Source organism: Narcine bancroftii, chromosome 7 (assembly GCF_036971445.1).
Source record: "Narcine bancroftii isolate sNarBan1 chromosome 7, sNarBan1.hap1, whole genome shotgun sequence".
NCBI classification, from domain to species: Eukaryota; Metazoa; Chordata; class Chondrichthyes; order Torpediniformes; family Narcinidae; genus Narcine; species Narcine bancroftii.
The window spans coordinates 124582056-124607518 of NC_091475.1; positions in this window are offsets into that span (position 1 = coordinate 124582056).

Below are 25463 nucleotides of genomic sequence, written 5' to 3' on the forward strand. Positions count from 1 at the left end.
CCACCTCTGATTCCCCAGCTCTGATTCCCCGCCTCTGATTCCCCACATCTGATTCCATGCATCTGATTCCCAGCCTCTGATTCCCAGCCTCTGATTCCCAACCTCTGATTCCCCACCTCTGATCCCCATATCTGATTCCCCGCCTCTGTTTCCCCGCCTCTGATTCCCCGCCTCTGTTTCCCCATATCTGATCCCCGCCTATATTTGCCCGCCTCTGATTCCCCGCCTCTGTTTCCCCATATCTGATTCCCCGCCTCTGAATCCCCAACTCTGATTCCCTGCCTCTAATTTCCCAGCTCTGATTCCTCGCCTCTGATTCCCCGCGTCTGATTACCGGCCTCTGATTCCCCGCCTCTGATTCCCCATCTCTGATTCACAACCTCTGATTCCCCACCTCTGATACCCCATATCTGATTCCCCGCCTCTGTTTCACCGCCTCTGATTCCCCACCTCTGATTCCCAATATCTGATTCCCCGCCTCTGATTCCCCACCTCTGATTCCCCGCCTCTGATTCGCCAGCTATGATTCCCCGCCTCTTATTCCCCGCGTCTGATTCCCTGCCTCTGATTCCCCGCCTCTGATTCCACATCTCTGATTCACCACCTCTGATTCCCCGCGTCTGATTCCCTGCCTCTGATTCCCCATCTCTGATTCCCCATCTCTGATTCCCCAATTCTGATTCCCCTCCTCTGATTCCCCGTGTTTGATTCCCTGCCTCTGATTCCCGTCCTCTGATTCCCCATCTCTGATTCACCGCCTTTTATTCGCCACCTCTGATTCGCCATATCTGATTCCCCGCCTCTGTTTCCCCGCCTCTGATTCCCCGCCTCTTATTCCCCATATCTCATTCCCCGCCTCTGAATCCCCATCTCTGATTCCCGGACTCTGATTCCCCACCTCTGATTTCCGGCCTCTTATTCCCGCCATCTGATTCCGGCCTCTGATTCCCGGCATCTGATTCCCTGCTTCTGATTCTGATTCCCTGCCTTTGATTCCCCATCTCTGATTCCGCACATCTGATTCCCTGCCTCTGATTCCCCATCTCTGATTCCCCATATCTGATTCCCCGCCTCTGTTTCCCCGCCTCTGATTTCCCATATTGATTCCCTGCATCTGATTCCCCGCCTCTGATTCCCCAACTCTGATTCCCCGCCTCTGATTCCCCAGCTCTGATTCCCCGCCTCTGATTCCCCGTGTTTGATTCCCTGCCTCTGATTCCCGGCCTCTGATTCCCCATCTCTGATTCACCGCCTTTGATTCGCCACCTCTGATTCCCCAAATCTGATTCCCCGCCTCTGTTTCCCCGCCTCTGATTCCCCGCCTCTGATTCCCCGCGTCTGATTACCGGCCTCTGATTCCCCGCCTCTGATTCCCCATCTCTGATTCACAACCTCTGATTCCCCACCTCTGATTCCCCATATCTGATTCCCCACCTCTGATTCCCGGCCTCTTATTCCCGGCATCTGATTCCGGCCTCTGATTCCCGGCCTCTGATTCCCTGCTTCTGATTCTGATTCCCTGCCTCTGATTCCCCATCTCTGATTCCGCACATCTGATTCCCTGCCTCTGATTACCCCCCTCTGTTTCCCCGCCTCTGATTCCCCGCCTCTGTTTCCCAATATCTAAGTCCCTGCCTCTGATTCCCCAACTCTGATTCCCCACCTCTGATTCCCCAGCTCTGATTCCCCGCCTCTGATTCCCCGCATCTGATTCCCTGCATCTGATTCCAAGCCTCTGATTCCCTGCCTCTGATTCCCAACCTCTGATACCCCACCTCTGATTCCCCATATCTGATTCCCCGCCTCTGTTTCCCCGCCTCTGATTCCCCACCTCTGTTTCCCCATATCTGATTACCGGCCTCTGATTCCCCGCCTCTGATTCCCCGCCTCTGATTCCCTGCCTCTGATTCCCCATCTCCGATTCCGCACATCTGATTCCCTGCCTCTGATTCCCCGCCTCTGATTCCCCACCTCTGATTCCCTGCCTCTGATTCCCAACCTCTGATTCCCCATCTCTGATTCCCCATATCTGATTCCCCGCCTCTGTTTCCCCGCCTCTGATTCCCCTCCTCTGATTCCCCAACTCTAATTCCCCGCCTCTGATTCCCCAGCTCTGATTCCCCGTGTTTGATTCCCTGGCTCTGATTCCCTGCTCTGATTCACCATCTCTGTTTCACCGCCTTTGATCCGCCACCTCTGATTCCCCATATCTAATTCCCCGCCTCTGTTTCCCCGCCTCTGATTCCCTGCCTCTGATTCCCAACCTCTGATTCCACACCTCTGATTCCCCATATCTGATTCCCCGCCTCTGTTTCCCCGCCTCTGATTCCCTGCCCCTGTTTCCCCATATCTGATTCCCTGCCTCTGATTCCCCAACTCTGATTCCCCGCCTCTGATTCCCCAGCTCTGATTCCCCGCCTCTGATTTCCCGTGTTTGATTCCCTGCCTCTGATTCCCCGCCTCTGATTCCCCATCTCTGATTCACCGCCTTTGATTCGCCACATCTGATTCCACATATCTGATTCCCCACCTCTGTTTCCCCGCCTCTGATTCCCCGCCTCTGATTCTCCATATCTCATTCCCCGCCTCTGAATTCCCATCTCTGATTCCCGGACTCTGATTCCCCACCTCTGATTCCCGGCCTCTTATTCCCAGCATCTGATTCCCGGCCTCTGATTCCCGGCCTCTGATTCCCCGCTTCTGATACTGATTCCCTGCCTCTGATTCCCCATCTCTGATTCCGCACATCTGATTCCCTGCCTCTGATTCCCAACCTCTGATTCCCCATATCGGATTTCCCGCCTCTGTTTCCCCATATCTAATTCCCAACCTCTGATGCCCCAACTCTGATTCCCTGCCTCTGATTCCCCGCGTTCTATTCCCTGCCTCTGATTCCCCGCCTGTGATTCCCCATCTCTGATTCACCACCTCTGATTCCCCACCTCTGATTCCCCATATCTAATTCCCCGCCTCTGTTTGCCCGCCTCTGATTCCCCGCCTCTGTTTCCCCATATCTGATTCCCCGCCTCTGAATCCCCAACTCTGATTCCCTGCCTCTGATTCCCCAGCTCTGATTCCCCGCCTTTGATTCCCCCCGTCTGATTCCCAGCCTCTGAATCCCCGTGTCTGATTTCCTGCCTCTGATTCCCCGCCTCTGATTCCCCATCTCTGATTCACAGCCTCTGATTCCCCACCTCTGATTCCCCATCTCTGATTCCGCACATCTGATTCCCTGCCTCTGATTCCCCGACTCTGATCCCCACCTCTGATTCCCCAGCTCTGATTCCCCGCCTCTGATTCCCCAACTCTGATTCCCCGCCTCTGATTCCCCAGCTCTGATTCCCCGCCTCTGATTCCCCGTGTTTGATTCCCTGCCTCTGATTCCCCGCCTCTGATTCCCCAACTCTGATTCCCCGCCTCTGATTCCCCAGCTCTGATTCCCCGCCTCTGATTCCCCGCGTCTGATTACCTGCCTCTGATTCCCCGCCTCTGATTCCCCATCTCTGATTCACAACCTCTGATTCCCCACCTCTGATACCCCATATCTGAATCCCTGCCTCTGTTTCACCGCCTCTGATTCCCCACCTCTGATTCCCAATATCTGATTCCCCGCCTCTGATTCCCCACCTCTGATTCCCCGCCTCTGATTCGCCAGGTATGATTCCCCGCCTCTTATTCCCCGCGTCTGATTCCCTGCCTCTGATTCCCCGCCTCTGATTCCACATCTCTGATTCACCACCTCTGATTCCCCGCGTCTGATTCCCTGCCTCTGATTCCCCATCTCTGATTCCCCATCTCTGATTCCCCAATTCTGATTCCCCTCCTCTGATTCCCCGTGTTTGATTCCCTGCCTCTGATTCCCGGCCTCTGATTCCCCATCTCTGATTCACCGCCTTTGATTCACCACCTCTGATTCGCCATATCTGATTCCCCGCCTCTGTTTCCCCGCCTCTGATTCCCCGCCTCTGATTCCCCGCCCCTGTTTCCCCATATCTGATTCCCTGCCTCTGATTCCCCAACTTTGATTCCCAGCCTCTGATTCCCCAGCTCTGATTCCCCGCCTCTGATTCCCCGTGTTTGATTCCCTGCCTCTGATTCCCCGCCTCTGATTCCCCATCTCTGATTCACCGCCTTTGATTCGCCACCTCTGATTCCCCATATCTGATTCCCCACCTCTGTTTCCCCGCCTCTGATTCCCCACCTCTGATTCCCGGCCTCTTATTCCCAGCATCTGATTCCAGGCCTCTGATTCCCGGCCTCTGACTCCCAGCTTCTGATTCTGATTCCCTGCCTCTGATTCCCCATCTCTGATTCCGCACATCTGATTACCTGCCTCTGATTCCCCACCTCTGATTCCCCATATCTGATTCCCCGCCTCTGTTTCCACGCCTCTGACTCCCCACCTCTGATTCCCCATATCTGATTCCCCAGCTCTGATTTCCCGCCTCTGATTCCCCGCATCCGATTCCCCATATCTGATTTCCCGCCTCTGTTTCCCCGCCCCTGATTCCCCGCCTCTGTTTCCCCATATCTGATTCCCCGCCTCTGTTTCCCCGCCCCTGATTCCCCGCCTCTGTTTCCCCATATCTGATTCCCCGCCTCTGATTCCCAACTATGATTCCCCGCCTCTGATTCCCCAGCTCTGATTCCCTGCCTCTGATTCCCCGCGTCTGATTCCCTGCCTCTGATTCCCCATCTCTGATTCCCCATCTCTGATTCCCCAATTCTGATTCCCCTCCTCTGATTCCCCGTGTTTGATTCCCTGCCTCTGATTCCCGGCCTCTGATTCCCCATCTCTGATTCACCGCCTTAGATTCGCCACCTCTGATTCGCCATATCTGATTCCCCGCCTCTGTTTCCCCGCCTCTGATTCCCCGCCTCTTATTCCCCATATCTCATTCCCCGCCTCTGAATCCCCATCTCTGATTCCCGGACTCTGATTCCCCACCTCTGATTTCCGGCCTCTTATTCCCGGCATCTGATTCCGGCCTCTGATTCCCGGCATCTGATTCCCTGCTTCTGATTCTGATTCCCTGCCTTTGATTCCCCATCTCTGATTCCGCACATCTGATTCCCTGCCTCTGATTCCCCATCTCTGATTCCCCATATCTGATTCCCCGCCTCTGTTTCCCCGCCTCTGATTCCCCGCCTCTGTTTCCCAATATCTAAGTCCCGGCCTCTGATTCCCCAGCTCTGATTCCCCGCCTCTGATTCCCCGCATCTGATTCCCTGCATCTGACTCCAAGCCTCTGATTCCCTGCCTCTGATTCCCAACCTCTGATTCCCCACCTCTGATTCCCCATATCTGATTCCCAGCCTCTGTTTCCCCGCCTCTGATTCCCCGCCTCTGTTTCCCCATATCTGATTCCCGGCCTCTGATTCCCGGCCTCTGATTCCCCGCCTCTGATTCCCTGCCTCTGATTCCCCATCTCCGATTCCGCACATCTGATTCCCTGCCTCTGATTCCCCGCCTCTGATTCCCCGCCTCTGATTCCCTGCCTCTGATTCCCAACCTCTGATTCCCCACCTCTGATTCCCCGTGTTTGATTCCCCGCCTCTGTTTCCCCGCCTCTGATTCCCCGCCTCTGATTCCCCAACTCTAATTCCCCGCCTCTGATTCCCCATATATGATTCCCCGCCTCTGTTTCCCCGCCTCTGATTCCCCGCCCCTGTTTCCCCATATCTGATTCCCTGCCTCTGATTCCCCAACTTTGATTCCCAGCCTCTGATTCCCCAGCTCTGATTCCCCTCCTCTGATTCCCCGTGTTTGATCCCCTGCCTCTGATTCCCCGCCTCTGATTCCCCGCCTCTGATTCCCTGCCTCTGATTCCCAACCTCTGATTCCCCACCTCTGATTCCCCGTGTTTGAATCCCCGCCTCTGTTTCCCCACCTCTGATTCCCCGCCTCTGATTCCCCAACTCTAATTCCCCGCCTCTGATTCCCCATATATGATTCCCCGCCTCTGTTTCCCCGCCTCTGATTCCCCGCCCCTGTTTCCCCATATCTGATTCCCTGCCTCTGATTCCCCAACTTTGATTCCCAGCCTCTGATTCCCCAGCTCTGATTCCCCGCCTCTGATTCCCCGTGTTTGATTCCCTGCCTCTGATTCCCCGCCTCTGATTCCCCATCTCTGATTCACCGCCTTTGATTCGCCACCTCTGATTCCCCATATCTGATTCCCCACCTCTGTTTCCCCGCCTCTGATTCCCCGCCTCTGATTCTCCATATCTCATTTCCCGCCTCTGATTCCCCACCTCTGATTCCCGGCTTCTTATTCCCAGCATCTGATTCCAGGCCTCTGATTCTCCATATCTCATTCCCCGCCTCTGAATCCCCATCTCTGATTCCCGGACTCTGATTCCCCACCTCTGATTCCCGGCCTCTTATTCCCAGCATCTGATTCCCGGCCTCTGATTCCCGGCCTCTGATTCCCCGCTTCTGATTCTGATTCCCTGCCTCTGATTCCCCATCTCTGATTCCGCACATCTGATTCCCTGCCTCTGATTCCCAACCTCTGATTCCCCATATCGGATTTCCCGCCTCTGTTTCCCCATATCTAATTCCCAACCTCTGATGCCCCAACTCTGATTCCCTGCCTCTGATTCCCCGCGTTCTATTCCCTGCCTCTGATTCCCCGCCTGTGATTCCCCATCTCTGATTCACCACCTCTGATTCCCCACCTCTGATTCCCCATATCTAATTCCCCGCCTCTGTTTGCCCGCCTCTGATTCCCCGCCTCTGTTTCCCCATATCTGATTCCCCGCCTCTGAATCCCCAACTCTGATTCCCTGCCTCTGATTCCCCAGCTCTGATTCCCCGCCTTTGATTCCCCCCGTCTGATTCCCAGCCTCTGAATCCCCGTGTCTGATTTCCTGCCTCTGATTCCCCGCCTCTGATTCCCCATCTCTGATTCACAGCCTCTGATTCCCCACCTCTGATTCCCCATCTCTGATTCCGCACATCTGATTCCCTGCCTCTGATTCCCCGACTCTGATCCCCACCTCTGATTCCCCAGCTCTGATTCCCCGCCTCTGATTCCCCAACTCTGATTCCCCGCCTCTGATTCCCCAGCTCTGATTCCCCGCCTCTGATTCCCCGTGTTTGATTCCCTGCCTCTGATTCCCCGCCTCTGATTCCCCAACTCTGATTCCCCGCCTCTGATTCCCCAGCTCTGATTCCCCGCCTCTGATTCCCCGCGTCTGATTACCGGCCTCTGATTCCCCGCCTCTGATTCCCCATCTCTGATTCACAACCTCTGATTCCCCACCTCTGATACCCCATATCTGAATCCCTGCCTCTGTTTCACCGCCTCTGATTCCCCACCTCTGATTCCCAATATCTGATTCCCCGCCTCTGATTCCCCACCTCTGATTCCCCGCCTCTGATTCGCCAGGTATGATTCCCCGCCTCTTATTCCCCGCCTCTGATTCCACATCTCTGATTCACCACCTCTGATTCCCCGCGTCTGATTCCCTGCCTCTGATTCCCCATCTCTGATTCCCCATCTCTGATTCCCCAATTCTGATTCCCCTCCTCTGATTCCCCGTGTTTGATTCCCTGCCTCTGATTCCCGGCCTCTGATTCCCCATCTCTGATTCACCGCCTTTGATTCGCCACCTCTGATTCGCCATATCTGATTCCCCGCCTCTGTTTCCCCGCCTCTGATTCCCCGCCTCTGATTCCCCGCCCCTGTTTCCCCATATCTGATTCCCTGCCTCTGATTCCCCAACTTTGATTCCCAGCCTCTGATTCCCCAGCTCTGATTCCCCGCCTCTGATTCCCCGTGTTTGATTCCCTGCCTCTGATTCCCCGCCTCTGATTCCCCATCTCTGATTCACCGCCTTTGATTCGCCACCTCTGATTCCCCATATCTGATTCCCCACCTCTGTTTCACCGCCTCTGATTCCCCGCCTCTGATTCTCCATATCTCATTTCCCGCCTCTGATTCCCCACCTCTGATTCCCGGCCTCTTATTCCCAGCATCTGATTCCAGGCCTCTGATTCCCGGCCTCTGACTCCCAGCTTCTGATTCTGATTCCCTGCCTCTGATTCCCCATCTCTGATTCCGCACATCTGATTACCTGCCTCTGATTCCCCACCTCTGATTCCCCATATCTGATTCCCCGCCTCTGTTTCCACGCCTCTGACTCCCCACCTCTGATTCCCCATATCTGATTCCCCAGCTCTGAATTCCCGCCTCTGATTCCCCGCATCCGATTCCCCATATCTGATTCCCCGCCTCTGTTTCCCCGCCCCTGATTCCCCGCCTCTGTTTCCCCATATCTGATTCCCCGCCTCTGTTTCCCCGCCCCTGATTCCCCGCCTCTGTTTCCCCATATCTGATTCCCCGCCTCTGATTCCCAACTATGATTCCCCGCTTCTGATTCCCCAGCTCTGATTCCCTGCCTCTGATTCCCCGCGTCTGATTCCCTGCCTCTGATTCCCCATCTCTGATTCCCCATCTCTGATTCCCCAATTCTGATTCCCCTCCTCTGATTCCCCGTGTTTGATTCCCTGCCTCTGATTCCCGGCCTCTGATTCCCCATCTCTGATTCACCGCCTTAGATTCGCCACCTCTGATTCCACATATCTGATTCCCCACCTCTGTTTCCCCGCCTCTGATTCCCCGCCTCTGATTCTCCATATCTCATTCCCAGCCTCTGAATCCCCATCTCTGATTCCCGGACTCTGATTCCCCACCTCTGATTCCCGGCCTCTTATTCCCAGCATCTGATTCCCGGCCTCTGATTCCCGGCCTCTGATTCCCCGCTTCTGATTCTGATTCCCTGCCTCTGATTCCCCATCTCTGATTCCGCACATCTGATTCCCTGCCTCTGATTCCCAACCTCTGATTCCCCATATCGGATTTCCCGCCTCTGTTTCCCCATATCTAATTCCCAACCTCTGATGCCCCAACTCTGATTCCCTGCCTCTGATTCCCCGCGTTCTATTCCCTGCCTCTGATTCCCCGCCTGTGATTCCCCATCTCTGATTCACCACCTCTGATTCCCCACCTCTGATTCCCCATATCTAATTCCCCGCCTCTGTTTGCCCGCCTCTGATTTCCCGCCTCTGTTTCCCCATATCTGATTCCCCGCCTCTGAATCCCCAACTCTGATTCCCTGCCTCTGATTCCCCAGCTCTGATTCCCCGCCTTTGATTCCCCCCGTCTGATTCCCAGCCTCTGAATCCCCGTGTCTGATTTCCTGCCTCTGATTCCCCGCCTCTGATTCCCCATCTCTGATTCACAGCCTCTGATTCCCCACCTCTGATTCCCCATCTCTGATTCTGCACATCTGATTCCCTGCCTCTGATTCCCCGACTCTGATCCCCACCTCTGATTCCCCAGCTCTGATTCCCCGCCTCTGATTCCCCAACTCTGATTCCCCGCCTCTGATTCCCCAGCTCTGATTCCCCGCCTCTGATTCCCCGTGTTTGATTCCCTGCCTCTGATTCCCCGCCTCTGATTCCCCAACTCTGATTCCCCGCCTCTGATTCCCCAGCTCTGATTCCCCGCCTCTGATTCCCCACCTCTGATTCCCGGCCTCTTATTCCCCGCGTCTGATTCGCTGCCTCTGATTCCCCGCCTCTGATTCCACATCTCTGATTCACCACCTCTGATTACCTGCCTCTGATTCCCCACCTCTGATTCCCCATATCTGATTCCCCGCCTCTGTTTCCACGCCACTGACTCCCCACCTCTGATTCCCCATATCTGATTCCCCAGCTCTGATTTCCCGCCTCTGATTCCCCGCATCCGATTCCCCATATCTGATTCCCCGCCTCTGTTTCCCCGCCCCTGATTCCCCGCCTCTGTTTCCCCATATCTGATTCCCCGCCTCTGTTTCCCCGCCCCTGATTCCCCACCTCTGTTTCCCCATATCTGATTCCCCGCCTCTGATTCCCAACTATGATTCCCCGCCTCTGATTCCCCAGCTCTGATTCCCTGCCTCTGATTCCCCGCGTCTGATTCCCTGCCTCTGATTCCCCATCTCTGATTCCCCATCTCTGATTCCCCAATTCTGATTCCCCTCCTCTGATTCCCCGTGTTTGATTCCCTGCCTCTGATTCCCGGCCTCTGATTCGCCATATCTGATTCCCCGCCTCTGTTTCCCCGCCTCTGAAACCCGCCTCTTATTCCCCATATCTCATTCCCCGCCTCTGAATCCCCATCTCTGATTCCCGGTCTCTGATTCCCCACCTCTGATTTCCGGCCTCTTATTCCCGGCATCTGATTCCGGCCTCTGATTCCCGGCATCTGATTCCCTGCTTCTGATTCTGATTCCCTGCCTTTGATTCCCCATCTCTGATTCCGCACATCTGATTCCCTGCCTCTGATTCCCCATCTCTGATTCCCCATATCTGATTCCCCGCCTCTGTTTCCCCGCCTCTGATTCCCCGCCTCTGTTTCCCAATATCTAAGTCCCGGCCTCTGATTCCCCAGCTCTGATTCCCCGCCTCTGATTCCCCGCATCTGATTCCCTGCATCTGACTCCAAGCCTCTGATTCCCTGCCTCTGATTCCCAACCTCTGATTCCCCACCTCTGATTCCCCATATCTGATTCCCAGCCTCTGTTTCCCCGCCTCTGATTCCCCGCCTCTGTTTCCCCATATCTGACTCCCGGCCTCTGATTCCCGGCCTCTGATTCCCCGCCTCTGATTCCCTGCCTCTGATTCCCCATCTCCGATTCCGCACATCTGATTCCCTGCCTCTGATTCCCCGCCTCTGATTCCCCGCCTCTGATTCCCTGCCTCTGATTCCCAACCTCTGATTCCCCACCTCTGATTCCCCGTGTTTGATTCCCCGCCTCTGTTTCCCCGCCTCTGATTCCCCGCCTCTGATTCCCCAACTCTAATTCCCCGCCTCTGATTCCCCATATATGATTCCCCGCCTCTGTTTCCCCGCCTCTGATTCCCCGCCCCTGTTTCCCCATATCTGATTCCCTGCCTCTGATTCCCCAACTTTGATTCCCAGCCTCTGATTCCCCAGCTCTGATTCCCCGCCTCTGATTCCCCGTGTTTGATTCCCTGCCTCTGATTCCCCGCCTCTGATTCCCCGCCTCTGATTCCCCGCCTCTTATTCCCCATATCTCATTCCCCGCCTCTGAATCCCCATCTCTGATTCCCGGACTCTGATTCCCCACCTCTGATTCCCTGCTTCTGATTCTGATTCCCTGCCTCTGATTCCTCATCTCTGATTCCGCACATCTAATTCCCTGCCTCTGATTCCCCACCTCTGATTCCCCATATCTGATTCCCCGCCTCTGTTTCCCCGCCTCTGATTCACCGCCTCTGTTTCCCCATATCTAAGTCCCCGCCTCTGATTCCCCAACTTTGATTCCCCACCTCTGATTCCCCAGCTCTGATTCCCCGCCTCTGATTCCCCGCATATGATTCCATGCATCTGATTCCCAGCCTCTGATTCCCAGCCTCTGATTCCCAACCTCTGATTCCCCACCTCTGATTCCCTATATCTGATTCCCCGCCTCTGTTTCCCCGCCTCTGATTCCCCGCCTCTGTTTCCCCATATCTGATTCCCCGCCTCTGAATCCCCAACTCTGATTCCCTGCCTCTAATTTCCCATGTCTGATTCCCCGCCTCTGATTCCCCGCGTCTGATTACCGGCCTCTGATTCCCCGCCTCTGATTCCCCATCTCTGATTCACAACCTCTGATTCCCCACCTCTGATTCCCCATATCTGATTCCCCGCCTCTGTTTCCCCGCCTCTGATTCCCCACCTCTGATTCCCAATATCTGATTCCCCGCCTCTGATTCCCCACCTCTGATTCCCCGCCTCTGATTCGCCAGCTATGATTCCCCGCCTCTGATTCCCCGCGTCTGATTCCCTGCCTCTGATTCCCCGCCTCTGATTCCACATCTCTGATTCACCACCTCTGATTACCCGCGTCTGATTCCCCGCCTCTGATTCCCCATCTCTGATTCCCCATCTCTGATTCCCCAATTCTGATTCCCCGCCTCTGATTCCCCAGCTCTGATTCCTCGCCTCTGATTCCCTTCCTCTGATTCCCAACCTCTGATTCCCCACCTCTGATTTCCCATATTGATTCCCTGCATCTGATTCCCCGCCTCTGATTCCCCAACTCTGATTCCCCGCCTCTGATTCCCCAGCTCTGATTCCCCGCCTCTGATTCCCCGTGTTTGATTCCCTGCCTCTGATTCCCGGCCTCTGATTCCCCATCTCTGATTCACCGCCTTTGATTCGCCACCTCTGATTCCCCAAATCTGATTCCCCGCCTCTGTTTCCCCGCCTCTGATTCCCCGCCTCTGATTCCCCGCGTCTGATTACCGGCCTCTGATTCCCCGCCTCTGATTCCCCATCTCTGATTCACAACCTCTGATTCCCCACCTCTGATTCCCCATATCTGATTCCCCACCTCTGATTCCCGGCCTCTTATTCCCGGCATCTGATTCCGGCCTCTGATTCCCGGCCTCTGATTCCCTGCTTCTGATTCTGATTCCCTGCCTCTGATTCCCCATCTCTGATTCCGCACATCTGATTCCCTGCCTCTGATTACCCCCCTCTGTTTCCCCGCCTCTTATTCCCCGCCTCTGTTTCCCAATATCTAAGTCCCCGCCTCTGATTCCCCAACTCTGATTCCCCACCTCTGATTCCCCAGCTCTGATTCCCCGCCTCTGATTCCCCGCATCTGATTCCCTGCATCTGATTCCAAGCCTCTGATTCCCTGCCTCTGATTCCCAACCTCTGATTCCCCACCTCTGATTCCCCATATCTGATTCCCCGCCTCTGTTTCCCCGCCTCTGATTCCCCACCTCTGTTTCCCCATATCTGATTCCCGGCCTCTGATTCCCCACCTCTGATTCCCCGCCTCTGATTCCCTGCCTCTGATTCCCCATCTCCGATTCCGCACATCTGATTCCCTGCCTCTGATTCCCCGCCTCTGATTCCCCACCTCTGATTCCCTGCCTCTGATTCCCAACCTCTGATTCCCCACCTCTGATTCCCCATATCTGATTCCCCGCCTCTGTTTCCCCGACTCTGATTCCCCTCCTCTGATTCCCCAACTCTAATTCCCCGCCTCTGATTCCCCAGCTCTGATTCCCCGTGTTTGATTCCCTGCCTCTGATTCCCTGCCCTGATTCCCCATCTGTTTCACCGCCTTTGATTCGCCACCTCTGATTCCCCATATCTGATTCCCCGCCTCTGTTTCCCCGCCTCTGATTCCCTGCCTCTGATTCCCAACCTCTGATTCCACACCTCTGATTCCCCATATCTGATTCCCCGCCTCTGTTTCCCCGCCTCTGATTCCCTGCCCCTGTTTCCCCATATCTGATTCCCTGCCTCTGATTCCCCAACTCTGATTCCCCGCCTCTGATTCCCCAGCTCTGATTCCCCGCCTCTGATTTCCCGTGTTTGATTCCCTGCCTCTGATTCCCCGCCTCTGATTCCCCATCTCTGATTCACCGCCTTTGATTCGCCACCTCTGATTCCACATATCTGATTCCCCACCTCTGTTTCCCCGCCTCTTATTCCCCGCCTCTGATTCTCCATATCTCATTCCCCGCCTCTGAATCCCCATCTCTGATTCCCGGACTCTGATTCCCCACCTCTGATTCCCGGCCTCTTATTCCCAGCATCTGATTCCCGGCCTCTGATTCCCGGCCTCTGATTCCCCGCTTCTGATTCTGATTCCCTGCCTCTGATTCCCCATCTCTGATTCCGCACATCTGATTCCCTGCCTCTGATTCCCCACCTCTGATTCCCCATATCGGATTTCCCGCCTCTGTTTCCCCATATCTAATTCCCAACCTCTGATGCCCCAACTCTGATTCCCTGCCTCTGATTCCCCGCGTTCTATTCCCTGCCTCTGATTCCCCGCCTGTGATTCCCCATCTCTGATTCACCACCTCTGATTCCCCACCTCTGATTCCCCATATCTAATTCCCCGCCTCTGTTTGCCCGCCTCTGATTCCCCACCTCTGTTTCCCCATATCTGATTCCCCGCCTCTGAATCCCCAACTCTGATTCCCTGCCTCTGATTCCCCAGCTCTGATTCCCCGCCTTTGATTCCCCCCGTCTGATTCCCAGCCTCTGAATCCCCGTGTCTGATTTCCTGCCTCTGATTCCCCGCCTCTGATTCCCCATCTCTGATTCACAGCCTCTGATTCCCCACCTCTGATTCCCCATCTCTGATTCCGCACATCTGATTCCCTGCCTCTGGTTCCCCGACTCTGATCCCCACCTCTGATTCCCCGGCATCTGATTCCGGCCTCTGATTCCCGGCCTCTGATTCCATGCTTCTGTTTCCCCGCCTCTGATTCCCCGCCTCTGATTCCCCAACTCTAATTCCCCGCCTCCGATTCCCCATATATGATTCCCCGCCTCTGTTTCCCCGCCTCTGATTCCCCGCCCCTGTTTCCCCATATCTGATTCCCTGCCTCTGATTCCCCAACTTTGATTCCCAGCCTCTGATTCCCCAGCTCTGATTCCCCGCCTCTGATTCCCCGTGTTTGATTCCCTGCCTCTGATTCCCCGCCTCTGATTCCCCGCCTCTGATTCCCCGCCTCTTATTCCCCATATCTCATTCCCCGCCTCTGAATCCCCATCTCTGATTCCCGGACTCTGATTCCCCACCTCTGATTCCCTGCTTCTGATTCTGATTCCCTGCCTCTGATTCCCCATCTCTGATTCCGCACATCTAATTCCCTGCCTCTGATTCCCCACCTCTGATTCCCCATATCTGATTCCCCGCCTCTGTTTCCCCGCCTCTGATTCACCGCCTCTGTTTCCCCATATCTAAGTCCCCGCCTCTGATTCCCCAACTTTGATTCCCCACCTCTGATTCCCCAGCTCTGATTCCCCGCCTCTGATTCCCCGCATATGATTCCATGCATCTGATTCCCAGCCTCTGATTCCCAGCCTCTGATTCCCAACCTCTGATTCCCCACCTCTGATTCCCTATATCTGATTCCCCGCCTCTGTTTCCCCGCCTCTGATTCCCCGCCTCTGTTTCCCCATATCTGATTCCCCGCCTCTGAATCCCCAACTCTGATTCCCTGCCTCTAATTTCCCATGTCTGATTCCCCGCCTCTGATTCCCCGCGTCTGATTACCGGCCTCTGATTCCCCGCCTCTGATTCCCCATCTCTGATTCACAACCTCTGATTCCCCACCTCTGATTCCCCATATCTGATTCCCCGCCTCTGTTTCCCCGCCTCTGATTCCCCACCTCTGATTCCCAATATCTGATTCCCCACCTCTGATTCCCCACCTCTGATTCCCCGCCTCTGATTCGCCAGCTACGATTCCCCGCCTCTGATTCCCCGCGTCTGATTCCCTGCCTCTGATTCCCCGCCTCTGATTCCACATCTCTGATTCACCACCTCTGATTCCCCGCGTCTGATTCCCCGCCTCTGATTCCCCATCTCTGATTCCCCATCTCTGATTCCCCAATTCTGATTCCCCGCCTCTGATTCCCCAGCTCTGATTCCTCGCCTCTGATTCCCTTCCTCTGATTCCCAACCTCTGATTCCCCACCTCTGATTTCCCATATTGATTCCCTGCATCTGATTCCCCGCCTCTGATTCCCCAACTCTGATTCCCCGCCTCTGATTCCCCAGCTCTGATTCCCCGCCTCTGATTCCCCGTGTTTGATTCCCTGCCTCTGATTCCCGGCCTCTGATTCCCCATCTCTGATTCACCGCCTTTGATTCGCCACCTCTGATTCCCCAAATCTGATTCCCCGCCTCTGTTTCCCCGCCTCTGATTCCCCGCCTCTGATTCCCCGCGTCTGATTACCGGCCTCTGATTCCCCGCCTCTGATTCCCCATCTCTGATTCACAACCTCTGATTCCCCACCTCTGATTCCCCATATCTGATTCCCCACCTCTGATTCCCGGCCTCTTATTCCCGGCATCTGATTCCGGCCTCTGATTCCCGGCCTCTGATTCCCTGCTTCTGATTCTGATTCCCTGCCTCTGATTCCCCATCTCTGATTCCGCACATCTGATTCCCTGCCTCTGATTACCCCCCTCTGTTTCCCCGCCTCTTATTCCCCGCCTCTGTTTCCCAATATCTAAGTCCCCGCCTCTGATTCCCCAACTCTGATTCCCCACCTCTGATTCCCCAGCTCTGATTCCCCGCCTCTGATTCCCCGCATCTGATTCCCTGCATCTGATTCCAAGCCTCTGATTCCCTGCCTCTGATTCCCTGCCTCTGATTCCGCATCTCCGATTCCGCACATCTGATTCCCTGCCTCTGATTCCCCGCCTCTGATTCCCCACCTCTGATTCCCTGCCTCTGATTCCCAACCTCTGATTCCCCACCTCTGATTCCCCATATCTGATTCCCCGCCACTGATTCCCCGACTCTGATTCCCCTCCTCTGATTCCCCAACTCTAATTCCCCGCCTCTGATTCCCCAGCTCTGATTCCCCGTGTTTGATTCCCTGCCTCTGATTCCCTGCCCTGATTCCCCATCTGTTTCACCGCCTTTGATTCGCCACCTCTGATTCCCCATATCTGATTCCCCGCCTCTGTTTCCCCGCCTCTGATTCCCTGCCTCTGATTCCCAACCTCTGATTCCACACCTCTGATTCCCCATATCTGATTCCCCGCCTCTGTTTCCCCGCCTCTGATTCCCTGCCCCTGTTTCCCCATATCTGATTCCCTGCCTCTGATTCCCCAACTCTGATTCCCCGCCTCTGATTCCCCAGCTCTGATTCCCCGCCTCTGATTTCCCGTGTTTGATTCCCTGCCTCTGATTCCCCGCCTCTGATTCCCCATCTCTGATTCACCGCCTTTGATTCGCCACCTCTGATTCCACATATCTGATTCCCCACCTCTGTTTCCCCGCCTCTGATTCCCCGCCTCTGATTCTCCATATCTCATTCCCCGCCTCTGAATCCCCATCTCTGATTCCCGGACTCTGATTCCCCACCTCTGATTCCCGGCCTCTTATTCTATGCATCTGATTCCCGGCCTCTGATTCCCGGCCTCTGATTCCCCGCTTCTGATACTGATTCCCTGCCTCTGATTCCCCATCTCTGATTCCGCACATCTGATTCCCTGCCTCTGATTCCCCACCTCTGATTCCCCATATCGGATTTCCCGCCTCTGTTTCCCCATATCTAATTCCCAACCTCTGATGCCCCAACTCTGATTCCCTGCCTCTGATTCCCCGCGTTCTATTCCCTGCCTCTGATTCCCCGCCTGTGATTCCCCATCTCTGATTCACCACCTCTGATTCCCCACCTCTGATTCCCCATATCTAATTCCCCGCCTCTGTTTGCCCGCCTCTGATTCCCCGCCTCTGTTTCCCCATATCTGATTCCCCGCCTCTGAATCCCCAACTCTGATTCCCTGCCTCTGATTCCCCAGCTCTGATTCCCCGCCTTTGATTCCCCCCGTCTGATTCCCAGCCTCTGAATCCCCGTGTCTGATTTCCTGCCTCTGATTCCCCGCCTCTGATTCCCCATCTCTGATTCACAGCCTCTGATTCCCCACCTCTGATTCCCCATCTCTGATTCCGCACATCTGATTCCCTGCCTCTGGTTCCCCGACTCTGATCCCCACCTCTGATTCCCCAGCTCTGATTCCCCGCCTCTGATTCCCCAACTCTGATTCCCCGCCTCTGATTCCCCAGCTCTGATTCCCCGCCTCTGATTCCCCGTGTTTGATTCCCTGCCTCTGATTCCCCGCCTCTGATTCCCCATCTCTGATTCAACGCCTTTGATTCGCCACCTCTGATTCCCATATCTGATTCCTCGCCTCTGTTTCCCCGCCTCTGATTCCCCGCCTCTGATTCCCCATATCTCATTCCCCGCCTCTGATTCCCCATCTCTGATTCCCGGACTCTGATTCCCCACCTCTGATTCCCGGCCTCTTATTCCCGGCATCTGATTCCGGCCTCTGATTCCCGGCCTCTGATTCCATGCTTCTGATTCCCCATCTCTGATTCCGCAAATCTAATTCCCTGCCTCTGATTCCCCACCTATGATTCCCCATATCTGATTCCCCGCCTCTGTTTCCCCACCTCTGATTCCCCGCCTCTGTTTCCCCACCTCTGATTTCCCGCCTCTGTTTCCCCATATCAAAGTCCCCGCCTCTGATTCCCCAACTTTGATTCCCCACCTCTGATTCCCCAGCTCTGATTCCCCGCCTCTGATTCCCCACATCTGATTCCATGCATCTGATTCCCAGCCTCTGATTCCCAGCCTCTGATTCCCAACCTCTGATTCCCCACCTCTGATCCCCATATCTGATTCCCCGCCTCTGTTTCCCCGCCTCTGATTCCCCGCCTCTGTTTCCCCATATCTGATCCCCGCCTATATTTGCCCGCCTCTGATTCCCCGCCTCTGTTTCCCCATATCTGATTCCCCGCCTCTGAATCCCCAACTCTGATTCCCTGCCTCTAATTTCCCAGCTCTGATTCCCCGCCTCTGATTCCCCGCGTCTGATTACCGGCCTCTGATTCCCCGCCTCTGATTCCCCATCTCTGATTCACAACCTCTGATTCCCCACCTCTGATACCCCATATCTGATTCCCCGCCTCTGTTTCACCGCCTCTGATTCCCCACCTCTGATTCCCAATATCTGATTCCCCGCCTCTGATTCCCCACCTCTGATTCCCCGCCTCTGATTCGCCAGCTATGATTCCCCGCCTCTTATTCCCCGCGTCTGATTCCCTGCCTCTGATTCCCCGCCTCTGATTCCACATCTCTGATTCACCACCTCTGATTCCCCGCGTCTGATTCCCTGCCTCTGATTCCCCATCTCTGATTCCCCATCTCTGATTCCCCAATTCTGATTCCCCTCCTCTGATTCCCCGTGTTTGATTCCCTGCCTCTGATTCCCGTCCTCTGATTCCCCATCTCTGATTCACCGCCTTTTATTCGCCACCTCTGATTCGCCATATCTGATTCCCCGCCTCTGTTTCCCCGCCTCTGATTCCCCGCCTCTTATTCCCCATATCTCATTCCCCGCCTCTGAATCCCCATCTCTGATTCCCGGACTCTGATTCCCCACCTCTGATTTCCGGCCTCTTATTACCGCCATCTGATTCCGGCCTCTGATTCCCGGCATCTGATTCCCTGCTTCTGATTCTGATTCCCTGCCTTTGATTCCCCATCTCTGATTCCGCACATCTGATTCCCTGCCTCTGATTCCCCATCTCTGATTCCCCATATCTGATTCCCCGCCTCTGTTTCCCCGCCTCTGATTTCCCATATTGATTCCCTGCATCTGATTCCCCGCCTCTGATTCCCCAACTCTGATTCCCCGCCTCTGATTCCCCAGCTCTGATTCCCCGCCTCTGATTCCCCGTGTTTGATTCCCTGCCTCTGATTCCCGGCCTCTGATTCCCCATCTCTGATTCACCGCCTTTTATTCGCCACCTCTGATTCCCCAAATCTGATTCCCCGCCTCTGTTTCCCCGCCTCTGATTCCCCGCCTCTGATTCCCCGCGTCTGATTACCGGCCTCTGATTCCCCGCCTCTGATTCCCCATCTCTGATTCACAACCTCTGATTCCCCACCTCTGATTCCCCATATCTGATTCCCCACCTCTGATTCCCGGCCTCTTATTCCCGGCATCTGATTCCGGCCTCTGATTCCCGGCCTCTGATTCCCTGCTTCTGATTCTGATTCCCTGCCTCTGATTCCCCATCTCTGATTCCGCACATCTGATTCCCTGCCTCTGATTACCCCCCTCTGTTTCCCCGCCTCTGATTCCCCGCCTCTGTTTCCCAATATCTAAGTCCCTGCCTCTGATTCCCCAACTCTGATTCCCCACCTCTGATTCCCCAGCTCTGATTCCCCGCCTCTGATTCCCCGCATCTGATTCCCTGCATCTGATTCCAAGCCTCTGATTCCCTGCCTCTGATTCCCAACCTCTGATACCCCACCTCTGATTCCCCATATCTGATTCCCCGCCTCTGTTTCCCCGCCTCTGATTCCCCACCTCTGTTTCCCCATATCTGATTACCGGCCTCTGATTCCCCGCCTCTGATTCCCCGCCTCTGATTCCCTGCCTCTGATTCCCCATCTCCGATTCCGCACATCTGATTCCCTGCCTCTGATTCCCCGCCTCTGATTCCCCACCTCTGATTCCCTGCCTCTGATTCCCAACCTCTGATTCCCCATCTCTGATTCCCCATATCTGATTCCCCGCCTCTGTTTCCCCGCCTCTGATTCCCCAACTCTAATTCCCCGCCTCTGATTCCCCAGCTCTGATTCCCCGTGTTTGATTCCCTGGCTCTGATTCCCTGCTCTGATTCACCATCTCTGTTTCACCGCCTTTGATCCGCCACCTCTGATTCCCCATATCTATTTCCCCGCCTCTGTTTCCCCGCCTCTGATTCCCTGCCTCTGATTCCCAACCTCTGATTCCACACCTCTGATTCCCCATATCTGATTCCCCGCCTCTGTTTCCCCGCCTCTGATTCCCTGCCCCTGTTTCCCCATATCTGATTCCCTGCCTCTGATTCCCCAACTCTGATTCCCCGCCTCTGATTCCCCAGCTCTGATTCCCCGCCTCTGATTTCCCGTGTTTGATTCCCTGCCTCTGATTCCCCGCCTCTGATTCCCCATCTCTGATTCACCGCCTTTGATTCGCCACCTCTGATTCCACATATCTGATTCCCCACCTCTGTTTCCCCGCCTCTGATTCCCCGCCTCTGATTCTCCATATCTCATTCCCCGCCTCTGAATTCCCATCTCTGATTCCCGGACTCTGATTCCCCACCTCTGATTCCCGGCCTCTTATTCCCAGCATCTGATTCCCGGCCTCTGATTCCCGGCCTCTGATTCCCCGCTTCTGATACTGATTCCCTGCCTCTGATTCCCCATCTCTGATTCCGCACATCTGATTCCCTGCCTCTGATTCCCAACCTCTGATTCCCCATATCGGATTTCCCGCCTCTGTTTCCCCATATCTAATTCCCAACCTCTGATGCCCCAACTCTGATTCCCTGCCTCTGATTCCCCGCGTTCTATTCCCTGCCTCTGATTTCCCGCCTGTGATTCCCCATCTCTGATTCACCACCTCTGATTCCCCACCTCTGATTCCCCATATCTAATTCCCCGCCTCTGTTTGCCCGCCTCTGATTCCCCGCCTCTGTTTCCCCATATCTGATTCCCCGCCTCTGAATCCCCAACTCTGATTCCCTGCCTCTGATTCCCCAGCTCTGATTCCCCGCCTTTGATTCCCCCCGTCTGATTCCCAGCCTCTGAATCCCCGTGTCTGATTTCCTGCCTCTGATTCCCCGCCTCTGATTCCCCATCTCTGATTCACAGCCTCTGATTCCCCACCTCTGATTCCCCATCTCTGATTCCGCACATCTGATTCCCTGCCTCTGATTCCCCGACTCTGATCCCCACCTCTGATTCCCCAGCTCTGATTCCCCGCCTCTGATTCCCCAACTCTGATTCCCCGCCTCTGATTCCCCAGCTCTGATTCCCCGCCTCTGATTCCCCGTGTTTGATTCCCTGCCTCTGATTCCCCGCCTCTGATTCCCCAACTCTGATTCCCCGCCTCTGATTCCCCAGCTCTGATTCCCCGCCTCTGATTCCCCGCGTCTGATTACCTGCCTCTGATTCCCCGCCTCTGATTCCCCATCTCTGATTCACAACCTCTGATTCCCCACCTCTGATACCCCATATCTGAATCCCTGCCTCTGTTTCACCGCCTCTGATTCCCCACCTCTGATTCCCAATATCTGATTCCCCGCCTCTGATTCCCCACCTCTGATTCCCCGCCTCTGATTCGCCAGGTATGATTCCCCGCCTCTTATTCCCCGCGTCTGATTCCCTGCCTCTGATTCCCCGCCTCTGATTCCACATCTCTGATTCACCACCTCTGATTCCCCGCGTCTGATTCCCTGCCTCTGATTCCCCATCTCTGATTCCCCATCTCTGATTCCCCAATTCTGATTCCCCTCCTCTGATTCCCCGTGTTTGATTCCCTGCCTCTGATTCCCGGCCTCTGATTCCCCATCTCTGATTCACCGCCTTTGATTCGCCACCTCTGATTCGCCATATCTGATTCCCCGCCTCTGTTTCCCCGCCTCTGATTCCCCGCCTCTGATTCCCCGCCCCTGTTTCCCCATATCTGATTCCCTGCCTCTGATTCCCCAACTTTGATTCCCAGCCTCTGATTCCCCAGCTCTGATTCCCCGCCTGTGATTCCCCGTGTTTGATTCCCTGCCTCTGATTCCCCGCCTCTGATTCCCCATCTCTGATTCACCGCCTTTGATTCGCCACCTCTGATTCCCCATATCTGATTCCCCACCTCTGTTTCCCCGCCTCTGATTCCCCACCTCTGATTCCCGGCCTCTTATTCCCAGCATCTGATTCCAGGCCTCTGATTCCCGGCCTCTGACTCCCAGCTTCTGATTCTGATTCCCTGCCTCTGATTCCCCATCTCTGATTCCGCACATCTGATTACCTGCCTCTGATTCCCCACCTCTGATTCCCCATATCTGATTCCCCGCCTCTGTTTCCACGCCTCTGACTCCCCACCTCTGATTCCCCATATCTGATTCCCCAGCTCTGATTTCCCGCCTCTGATTCCCCGCATTCGATTCCCCATATCTGATTCCCCGCCTCTGTTTCCCCGCCCCTGATTCCCCGCCTCTGTTTCCCCATATCTGATTCCCCGCCTCTGTTTCCCCGCCCCTGATTCCCCGCCTCTGTTTCCCCATATCTGATTCCCCGCCTCTGATTCCCAACTATGATTCCCCGCCTCTGATTCCCCAGCTCTGATTCCCTGCCTCTGATTCCCCGCGTCTGATTCCCTGCCTCTGATTCCCCATCTCTGATTCCCCATCTCTGATTCCCCAATTCTGATTCCCCTCCTCTGATTCCCCGTGTTTGATTCCCTGCCTCTGATTCCCGGCCTCTGATTCCCCATCTCTGATTCACCGCCTTAGATTCGCCACCTCTGATTCGCCATATCTGATTCCCCGCCTCTGTTTCCCCGCCTCTGATTCCCCGCCTCTTATTCCCCATATCTCATTCCCCGCCTCTGAATCCCCATCTCTGATTCCCGGACTCTGATTCCCCACCTCTGATTTCCGGCCTCTTATTCCCGGCATCTGATTCCGGCCTCTGATTCCCGGCATCTGATTCCCTGCTTCTGATTCTGATTCCCTGCCTTTGATTCCCCATCTCTGATTCCGCACATCTGATTCCCTGCCTCTGATTCCCCATCTCTGATTCCCCATATCTGATTCCCCGCCTCTGTTTCCCCGCCTCTGATTCCCCGCCTCTGTTTCCCAATATCTAAGTCCCGGCCTCTGATTCCCCAGCTCTGATTCCCCGCCTCTGATTCCCCGCATCTGATTCCCTGCATCTGACTCCAAGCCTCTGATTCCCTGCCTCTGATTCCCAACCTCTGATTCCCCACCTCTGATTCCCCATATCTGATTCCCAGCCTCTGTTTCCCCGCCTCTGATTCCCCGCCTCTGTTTCCCCATATCTGATTCCCGGCCTCTGATTCCCGGCCTCTGATTCCCCGCCTCTGATTCCCTGCCTCTGATTCCCCATCTCCGATTCCGCACATCTGATTCCCTGCCTCTGATTCCCCGCCTCTGATTCCCCGCCTCTGATTCCCTGCCTCTGATTCCCAACCTCTGATTCCCCACCTCTGATTCCCCGTGTTTGATTCCCCGCCTCTGTTTCCCCGCCTCTGATTCCCCGCCTCTGATTCCCCAACTCTAATTCCCCGCCTCTGATTCCCCATATATGATTCCCCGCCTCTGTTTCCCCGCCTCTGATTCCCCGCCCCTGTTTCCCCATATCTGATTCCCTGCCTCTGATTCCCCAACTTTGATTCCCAGCCTCTGATTCCCCAGCTCTGATTCCCCTCCTCTGATTCCCCGTGTTTGATTCCCTGCCTCTGATTCCCCGCCTCTGATTCCCCGCCTCTGATTCCCTGCCTCTGATTCCCAACCTCTGATTCCCCACCTCTGATTCCCCGTGTTTGATTCCCCGCCTCTGTTTCCCCACCTCTGATTCCCCGCCTCTGATTCCCCAACTCTAATTCCCCGCCTCTGATTCCCCATATATGATTCCCCGCCTCTGTTTCCCCGCCTCTGATTCCCCGCCCCTGTTTCCCCATATCTGATTCCCTGCCTCTGATTCCCCAACTTTGATTCCCAGCCTCTGATTCCCCAGCTCTGATTCCCCGCCTCTGATTCCCCGTGTTTGATTCCCTGCCTCTGATTCCCCGCCTCTGATTCCCCATCTCTGATTCACCGCCTTTGATTCGCCACCTCTGATTCCCCATATCTGATTCCCCACCTCTGTTTCCCCGCCTCTGATTCCCCGCCTCTGATTCTCCATATCTCATTTCCCGCCTCTGATTCCCCACCTCTGATTCCCGGCTTCTTATTCCCAGCATCTGATTCCAGGCCTCTGATTCTCCATATCTCATTCCCCGCCTCTGAATCCCCATCTCTGATTCCCGGACTCTGATTCCCCACCTCTGATTCCCGGCCTCTTATTCCCAGCATCTGATTCCCGGCCTCTGATTCCCGGCCTCTGATTCCCCGCTTCTGATTCTGATTCCCTGCCTCTGATTCCCCATCTCTGATTCCGCACATCTGATTCCCTGCCTCTGATTCCCAACCTCTGATTCCCCATATCGGATTTCCCGCCTCTGTTTCCCCATATCTAATTCCCAACCTCTGATGCCCCAACTCTGATTCCCTGCCTCTGATTCCCCGCGTTCTATTCCCTGCCTCTGATTCCCCGCCTGTGATTCCCCATCTCTGATTCACCACCTCTGATTCCCCACCTCTGATTCCCCATATCTAATTCCCCGCCTCTGTTTGCCCGCCTCTGATTCCCCGCCTCTGTTTCCCCATATCTGATTCCCCGCCTCTGAATCCCCAACTCTGATTCCCTGCCTCTGATTCCCCAGCTCTGATTCCCCGCCTTTGATTCCCCCCGTCTGATTCCCAGCCTCTGAATCCCCGTGTCTGATTTCCTGCCTCTGATTCCCCGCCTCTGATTCCCCATCTCTGATTCACAGCCTCTGATTCCCCACCTCTGATTCCCCATCTCTGATTCCGCACATCTGATTCCCTGCCTCTGATTACCCGACTCTGATCCCCACCTCTGATTCCCCAGCTCTGATTCCCCGCCTCTGATTCCCCAACTCTGATTCCCCGCCTCTGATTCCCCAGCTCTGATTCCCCGCCTCTGATTCCCCGTGTTTGATTCCCTGCCTCTGATTCCCCGCCTCTGATTCCCCAACTCTGATTCCCCGCCTCTGATTCCCCAGCTCTGATTCCCCGCCTCTGATTCCCCGCGTCTGATTACCGGCCTCTGATTCCCCGCCTCTGATTCCCCATCTCTGATTCACAACCTCTGATTCCCCACCTCTGATACCCCATATCTGAATCCCTGCCTCTGTTTCACCGCCTCTGATTCCCCACCTCTGATTCCCAATATCTGATTCCCCGCCTCTGATTCCCCACCTCT